A 9,565-nucleotide genomic window follows, 5' to 3' on the forward strand; every position below is an offset into this window, starting at 1 on the left:
GAGAGCGGGTAAATGGAGTTGAAATCAACCATGATTGAATGGTGGAGTGGACTCGATGGGCCGAATGGCCTTACTTCCGCTCCTATGTCTTATGGTCTTATGGTCTTAATATGACTCTTCTTCAGAACTCAAAGGCACATCATATTAGGCTTGAATTAAGGTTCATCCCGTTTCTCTCTCCACAGATGCTGCCAGACCTGCTGAGTGTTTCTAACACTCTCTTTTCATTTCAGGTTTCCAGCATTTGCAGTGTTTTGCTTTTACAGAATGATGCCATTATGCCTGAGTCAGCTGTAAAAGGAGCTTTTCAATCTAATGCCACTGTCTTGCTCCTGATCTGTAGGTCACAGCACTTCAAGTGCATATCAAATTATTTTTAAATGCGATGAAGGCTTCTACCTCTACCACCCATTTTGGGCAGGGAATTGTGGACCCCCCCAAGACCCCTTGGGTATAAACATTTCTCCTCGACTCCACTCTAACCCTTCTTCCATTACTTTATATCAATGCTCATGTTTCTTGACCCCTCGGCTAAGGGAAATGGGTCTTTCCCATGTATTCTAGCTAGGCCCCTCTTAATTTTGTACATCTCAATTAAATCTCCTCACTGCCTCCTCTGTTGCCTAGAAAGTAACATAGGCTATCCAATTTTCCTTATAGGTAAGATTCTGCATTCCTGGCAACATCCTTATGAATCTCCTCTGAGCATTTCAGTTCAATCATCACATCTTTCTTATAATGCAGTGTGCAATACTCTACATGTGGCCTAATTAAACTTAGTACTTTATAACTCCAGAACTTGATGCTATCCAAGACAAAGCAGCCTGATTGCAACTGCCACCTCAAATACCCTCCACTGTTGGCGCACAGTGGCAGCAGGGTATACCATCTGCAATATGCACGGCAGCAACTCCCCAAGGCTCTTTTGACCGCAATTTCCAAACCCACAACCTAAGCCAACTAGAAGGGCATTTGCAACAGGGGCATAGGAACACCATCACCTATGGGTGCCCCTCCCAGTCACACACCACCCTCTCTTGGAACTGAATCACTTTTCATTGTTTCAATATGGTCGCTTCTCATTCTTCTAAACTCCAGTGAGTGCAGGCCCAACCTACTTAACCTCTCCTCATAAACAATCCCTTCAATTCCGGGATTACCCTGGTGAACCTTCTCTGGACTGCCTTCACTGCTAATATATCATTCCTTAGATAAGGGGATCAAAACTGTTCACAATATTCCGGGTATGGTCTAACTCGTGCCTTGTATAGATTTAGCAAGACTTCCCCAATTTTTATACTCCATTTCCTTTAAAATAAAGGCCAACATTTCATTTGCCTTTCCTTATTACCTGCTGAACTTGCAAGCTAGCTTTTTGTGATTAGTGCACTAGGACTCCCAAATTCTTACGTGCTGCAACTATCTGCAGTCTTTCACCTTTTAAATAACATTCAGATCCTTTGTTCTTCCCATCAAAGTGCATAACTTCATATTTTCCTACATTGTATGCCAAGTTTCTCACTCACCCAACCTGTCTATATCCCTCTGTCGATTCTTTGGGTGGAATTTTCCCGACCCACCCACCACGGGAATCGTAGCAGACTGGACTGGATCATGCAAAAGTCCGTTGATCTCAGGCGGGATTTTCTGGTCTTGGGGCGAGCGCGGCTGGAAAACCCCGCCCAGTGTGTCATCCTCATCACTTGCCTTCCCATCTGTCCAGCCCCACGATGCTTGGGCATAGTGAACAGCAGAAAATTGTCTGTGTTCATTTACAGGCTCCTGGCTACAGTTCCACGCCACCGACACCCCTCCTATTAATAAAAGGTCCGTTTTTCATCCCATTTTCCATTCTCTCCCTGATTCTGCTGGTTGTGAGCATACATTGCCCTGCAGGCAGGCCAGCCGAGGTATCACTATTTGAGGACGGCATGATGGCACAGTAGTTAGCACTGCTGCCTCACAGCGCCAGGGACCCAAGTTCAATTCCGGCCTCGGGTCACTGTCTGTGTGGAGTTTGCACATTCTCCCTGTGTCTGTGTGGGTTTCCTCCGGGTGCTCCGGTTTCCTCCCACAGTCCAAAGATGTGCAGGTTAGGTTGATTGGCCATGCTGAATTGACTCTAGTGTCAGGGGGATTAGCAGGTTAAATGAAGGTTACAGGAATAGGGCCTGGGTGGGATTGTGGTCAGTACAGACTCGATGGGCCGAATGTCCTCTTCTGTACTGTAGGGACTCTATGATTCACCAGCATTGTGTGTACAGCTGGAGATGTTGCTCAATGGCTTCCACACATCAAGTTCTGGATTCTGTTCTGTAATACATCCCACACCTTCAGCTGTCAGAGACGTGCAGATTGACTCAGAATGCTAATACATTAACAAAGTCAATTTTATTGTCTTCTTTTTTCCCTGTGGAATCATTTAAATATATCGCTGCCTTTTCTGATTGTGAATTATTCTGGGATATACGGAGGGCATGGGAGGTGCTATATAAATGCTAGTTTTTGATTTCTTTGTCTGTATTTCAACCCCTTTGTCCGCAACAACAATCTTCTCCCAAATGCCCAAGTTCTTGTGGCGTCCTGGCCAGTATTTCTGACTTGCCTAATAGTTACACTGTACCCTTTCCATAGGGATGAATCTAAACAGCAGAGTGAGCCTTCTTGAGGGATATTTCATTAGAAAGATTAACGAAAATTTATGTGACTCAAATTTCATTGGTTTATAACACTGATTTAGCAAAAGCAAGTTTTCTTAACTCCAAATGCAGAGGAAAATATATACTTATCAGCCAACCTACGATACATTCCTATATTAAATCCCAGGTAGCCTCCCCTGTGTGTACGCACTTGCTTGTTGCAGCATATAATTAGTTTTAACTTTATTAGTTTCTGCTCATATATGCAAACTGTATTAAGTCCTTGTCCACATAAAATTACACAGGGGCAGATTTTAACTTGGGTTGGGCTCAGAACAGAGCTTCCCCGATCCAATCTTATGGACATCACCAATTTAACCTCTTCATCAGACTTCCATGAGAAAGGTATAGACTGCATGGACTGATGGACAGTCAGATGCAGTCAGATGGACTGCATATTGGGCAGCGGATCCCAACTCCATCCCTGTCAAGTTTCGTTATCACATAGTCACTTCATCAAAGTTACCTGAGCAGCATTTCTTTGTAATAATGAGTATCATTGTGACTCAAGTTCTTTCTCCTGTTTACAAAAAGTTTTAGGGGGTCAAACATTTAGACAAACCGCTTGTCCGATTTGACCATTTAAGTCTAGTACGAGGCAACTGTCAATTTTCTGCCCATTTAGGAAGATTAATGCACAGGAATAATGAATGCAGCAATATGGAGAGCTTATTGATAATTAAGTCAACTGGTTTGGCAGCACTGTGGTTAGCACTGCTGCCTCACAGTGCCAGTTCCCAACTCGATTCACTGTCTGTGTGGAGTTTGCACATTCTCCCCGTGTCTGTGTGGGTTTCCTCTGGGTGCTCCAGTTTCCTCCCACACAACCAAAGATGTGCAGGTTAGGTGGATTGGCCATGCTAACATGCCCCTTAGTGTCAGGGGGACTAGCAGGGTAAATGTGTGGGGTTTTGGGGATGGGGCCTGGGTGGGATTGTTGTCGGTGCAGACTCGATGGGCCAAATGACCTCCTTCTGCAATGTTGGGATTCAATGATTCTATGGCTTTAAAAGTGCAATTGATAGAAGTTGAAATCGTACTATGCAAAATCTGTAACAAATTAATTCAGAATGAGTTGAGGGCAATGAGATTTCATACAAATATATTGTATTCGTCACTAAGATCCTGGAGTGATTTAGATTTGTTTGTTGTTGTGAGGGGAATAAGCATTTGGGAATTCAATCCACCCATATGAAAACCAAAATATATTCGGTCAAAATTCAGATAGAGTGAATGGTTAGTTTTAATGACAATCTTGTACAGTATCAAATGCAAGCAGAATTGCTTGCTCCATCTTTTTGTGATCATGGTTGACAAATATTTCCTGTGTCTGTATTCATTGTGGTGATCAGAATGTTTTTATAAGCCGCAGCTTTATGTTCATTTTATTTTTCACTTTACAGTAGAATTATACATGTTTCTGCAATAAAAATTGGAAAAGTTATCTATTCTAGTACGAAACTACCTTGTAGCCTGAAGTCTATACTGGTGGGAACTGTCACAGGCTTAGAGACAGATGGAATAAAGTGGGAAAGTGCATGGGGTCCAATTCCAATCATTATATGCTAAGCATTATCCAGCAACAGCAGTGGTAGAAAGAGGTGAGATTTCAATCCAGGTATAACCACAAAGAGCAGTGTGGAATCTCATGTAGCTTCGTTTAAAATAAACTTGTAGCATCAAAGTGAGGCCAGAAAATGAACAGAGGGAGGGAGAAAACATTTAGAAATGGCTCCGTAGCTTTGGCTTTCAAATAGTTTAAGTTTGTTTATTAATGTCACAAGTAGGCTTACATTAACACTGCAATGAAGTTACTGTGAAAATCCCCCAGTCGCCACACTCCGATGACTGTTTGGGTACACTGAGGGAGAATTTAGCATGGCTAATGCACCTAACCAGTACGTCTTTCCGATTGTGGGAAGCACCTGAAGGAAACCCACGCAGACACAGAGAGAACGTGCATGCAGACTCCGCACAGATAGTAACCCAAGCCGGGAATCGAACCTGGGTCCCTGGCGCTGTGAAGCAGCAGTGCTAACCACTGTGAGGCAGCAGTGCCAACCACTGTGAGGCAGCAGTGCTAACCACTGTGAAGCAGCAGTGCTAACCACTGTGAGGCAGCAGTGCCAACCACTGTGAAGCAGCAGTGCTAACCACTGTGAAGCAGCAGTGCTAACCACTGTGAGGCAGCAGTGCCAACCACTGTGAAGCAGCAGTGCTAACCACTGTGAAGCAGCAGTGCTAACCACTGTGAGGCAGCAGTGCCAACCACTGTGAAGCAGCAGTGCTAACCACTGTGAAGCAGCAGTGCTAACCACTGTGAAGCAGCAGTGCTAACCACTGTGAGGCAGCAGTGCCAACCACTGTGAAGCAGCAGTGCCAACCACTGTGAAGCAGCAGTGCTAACCACTGTGAAGCAGCAGTGCTAACCACTGTGAAGCAGCAGTGCTAACCACTGTGAAGCAGCAGTGCTAACCACTGTGAAGCAGCAGTGCTAACCACTGTGAAGCAGCAGTGCTAACCACTGTGAAGCAGCAGTGCTAACCACTGTGAGGCAGCAGTGCCAACCACTGTGAAGCAGCAGTGCCAACCACTGTGAAGCAGCAGTGCTAACCACTGTGAAGCAGCAGTGCTAACCACTGTGAGGCAGCAGTGCCAACCACTGTGAAGCAGCAGTGCCAACCACTGTGAAGCAGCAGTGCTAACCACTGTGAAGCAGCAGTGCTAACCACTGCCACCGTGCTGTGACACTGAGTTCAAGGTGGTTTTACTTAAGGGAATGTCATAAAGCACAGTTCTGTCATCAACAGTCCTTCCAAAGGCAACAGAAGCAAGCTTCATGGTTCAACGACATTAGAGATCAACTTTTCCATGGATATTATGAGTTATGATTGGAATAGCTGCCTTCCATTCTTGGACTAACTTTATTAACCTAGGGGGTGGCAGTGGCATAGTGGTATCATCCCTGAGCTAGTAATCCAGAGACCCAGGGTAATGCTCTGGGGACCCGGGTTCGAATCCCACCACAACAGGTGATGGTATTTGAATTCAATTCAAGGTCTAACGGCGACCAAGAAACCATTGTCGATTGTTGGAAATCTGCCATCCTTACCTGGCCTGGCTTACATGTGACCCCAGATCCACAGCAATGTGATTCACTCTTAAATCGCCCTCTGAAATAATCTAGCAATCCTCTCACGAATGAAACAGGATGGCCCACCCAGCATCAACCGAGGCACCGGAAACAACAACGACAAACCTTGCCCTGTTGACCCTGCAAAGTCTTCACAGACTAGTCAAGCAACAGCCTGACATAGTCATACTCATTGAATCATACCTTTCAGATAACGTACCAGGCACCATCACCATCCCCGGTTATGTCCTGACAGACCCAGCAGAGGTGGCGGTTGGCACAGTGGTATACATTTGGAAGGGAGTTGCCCTGGAAATGCTTAACATCAACTTGGACCCATGGAGTCTCATGGCATCAGATCAAACATGGGCAAGGAAACCCCCTGCTGATTACCATGTAATATCTCCCCTCAGCTAATGAATCAGTACTCTGCCACGTTGAATACGTGGAGGAAGCACTGAGGCTGGCAAGGGCACAGAATGCACTCTGGATGTGGGATTTCAATGCCCATCACCAAGAGTGGCTCAGTAGTAACACCACTGAACGAATTGGCAGGCTCCTAAAAGACATAACTGCCAGACTGGGTCAGTGGTAGCTGGTGAGGGAGCCAACAAAAGAGATATATATTTGACCTTATCCTTACCAACCTGCCTGCCACAGATGCATCTGTCCATGATGCTAGTTGTGATCACTGCACAGTGTTGTGAAGACTAAGTCCCATCTTCACATTGAGGATACCTTCCATTATGTTGTGTGGCACTACACCATGCTGAATGGGATAGATCTTGAACAGATCTAGTAACTCAAGACTGGGCAGCCATGAGGTACTGTGGGCCATCAAAGTGGTGGAAAATTAAACAGCTCACTGGAGGAGGAGGCTCCATAAATATCCCCATCCTCAATGATGGAGGAGCCCAGCACATCAGTGCAAAAGAAAAGGCCAAGGAATTTGCTTCAATCTTCAGCCAGAAGTGCTGAGTGGATGATCCATCTCAGCCTCCTCCAGAGGCCCCCAGCGTCACAAATGTCAGTCTCCAGCCAATTCAATTCATGCCACGTGACATCAAGAAACAGTTGGAGTCACTGGATACTGCAAAAGCTATGGGCCCTGACAGTATTCCGGCAACTGTATTGAAGAATTCAGAATTTGCTGTGCTCCGAGCCAAGATGTTCCAATACAACTACAACACTAGCATCTACCCAGCAATGTGGAAAATTGTCCAGGTACGTCCTGCACACACAAGCAAGACAAATCAGGTTTAGGGTGAGAGGGGAGAGATACAAAAGGGTCCAGAGGGGCAATTTTTTCACACACAGAATTCACCACACAGAGTGTCTGAAACAAGCTGCCAGAGGTAGTAGCAGAGGCGGGTGCAATTTTTAAAAAGCGTTTAGACAGTTACATGGGTAAGATGGCTATAGAGGGATATGGGCCAAATGCAGGCAATTGGGCATAGCTTAGTGGTTAAAAAAAAGGGGCGGCATGGACAAGTTGGGCTAAAGGGCTTGTTCCATGCTATAAACCTCTATGACTCTATGGGCCCTATTTTACCAATCCGTCGTGCCCGTTTTTGGGCGCTAAAATGTGGTAAAGTCAGGTGTGAGGCCATTAACGCGATCCATGCCCGCATCCACGCAGATGGCCACTTTACCAAAACCCGGGAATGGCCGCGATCCGCTTCGTGCCCGAAACGGACGCAACGGCGATTTAAATGTATTTGCATGTATTTCAGTTGAATTAATGGATTGCCCACCCAACTTTATCAACATTTCCCCCTTTACCACTGTGTTCGCCAATCCAGAATTGCGCCAAAATGAACCTGCTGAATAAAAGTCTGAATCGGGCACTCCAGCTGCTGAAGAGCATGTTCAGAGCTTCCAACGGCTCTCTGACTCAGATCAGTGGTGGGGGGAGGAGGGAGGCGGGTCAGATCATTCTCTGGTTGCGGGGAGAGGGGAGTGAGGCCAGATTGTTGTCTGGTTGGGGGGTTGAGGAGGAGGAGGCGAGTCAGATGTATCTCTGGTGGGGAGTCGGGGGGGGCGGCCCGATCATTGTCTGGTGGGGGGGCACGGGGAGGGCCAATCGTCTGGTGGGGGGGGAGGGCCAATCGTTGCCTGGTTGTGGGGGGGGTTGGGGGGAGGCGGGGAGGGCCGATTGGTGTCTGGTGGTGGGGGGGGGAGGAGTGCTGAACGTTGTCTGGTGGGGAGGGAGGAGGAGGCAGGTCAGATCCTCTGAGGGGGCGGGGGAGTGATTCCGGATCGTTTTCTTGGGGGTGCACTGAGTGAGGCCAGACCATTCTCTGGGGGGGGGGAAGTGAGGCCAGACCATTCTCTGGGCAGGGGGGAAAGTGAGGCCAGATCATTCTCTGAGGGGTGGGGGAGTGAGGCCAGACCATTCTCTGGGCGGGGGGGGGGGGGGGTGGAGAGTGAGGCCAGATCATTCTCTTGGGGGGGGGGAGAGGAGGGAGGCGGGTAAGATGTATCTCTGGTGGGGGGCAGGGGGGCAGATGGATCTCTGGTGGTGGGGGGGAGGAGGGGCAGGGGGGTCCGCTGCCACTCTGCGGGCGATCAGTGGGGGGGGGTGGGGGGAAGGGGGCAGGGAGTCGCGATCGGTCTGGGTAGCGGGGGGGGTTGATAAGGGGGACAATGATGTTTGTGGGGGCCATCGCTCCCAGTTTTCGCTCCCGGGCCGCTTTCTCCGCTTTCTGCGGCGTGGGAGCGATTTGACACAGGCGCGCTTTTTCAAATTTTTTTCTAACTGCATGCACAGTTCAGAGCTCTGATCGTTTTGGGCATGCTGAGCCCCGCCCACAGCGCGAATGGGACCCGAGATTCTTTTTTCAGGCTGAGTGCGTATGCCTGAAAGCAGATTTCTAAGTCGGATCTGAATTACGTCTAGATTCAGCACTTAGAATGAAAATGGTAAAATCGGGCCCTATGGCTCTAAATCCAACCCAGCTAATTACTGCCCAATCAGTCTACTCTCAATCATCAGTAAAGTGATGGAAAGCGTCATTAACAATGCAATCAAGTGGCACTTGCTTAGCAATAGCTTACTCACTGATGCCCAGTTTGGGTTCTGCCAGGGTCACTCAGCTCCTGACCTCATTACAGCCTTGTTTCAATCATAGGGCTGAACTTCAGAGGTGAGGTGAATCATGGATGGTAATGAGCATTGTGCAATTGGCTGCAAAATCCCCATTTCTGACTTTATGACGTATGGAAGCTCATTGATGAAGCAGCTAAAGGTGTTTGGGCTGAGAACTCTACCCTGAGGAACTCCTGCAGTGATGTCCTGGAGCTGAGATGACTGACCAGCAGAAACCACAACCATCCTCCATTGTGTTGTATGACTCCAATTAGCAGAGAATTTTCCCCTTGATTCCCATTGACTCCATCGGTCAAATGCAGCCTTGATATCAAGCACGGTCACTTTTACGTTACCTCTGGAGTTCAGCTCTTTTGTCCATGTTTGAACCAAGGATCAGCAAGCAAGAGGAGGCAGCCTCACACTGGGAAGTTGGAGTCCTGTTTGGGGCCATTGAAGACCTTACTGGCAGCAAATAGCAAGGGTGCTGTCAGCCAATAGTGCAGCCTTAGCATTAAGTGATGAAATTATGGAGAGGAATGTCACCAATGGCCAGATGCAGTTAAGCTCGCATTCATAAATTTAGCCCACAGCAGCCCTGGTCACACAACTGAGACTGCCAGCTTCCCTTTGAGGGGGCCACAT

Source organism: Mustelus asterias, chromosome 12 (assembly GCF_964213995.1).
Source record: "Mustelus asterias chromosome 12, sMusAst1.hap1.1, whole genome shotgun sequence".
In the NCBI taxonomy this organism is placed as follows: Eukaryota; Metazoa; Chordata; class Chondrichthyes; order Carcharhiniformes; family Triakidae; genus Mustelus; species Mustelus asterias.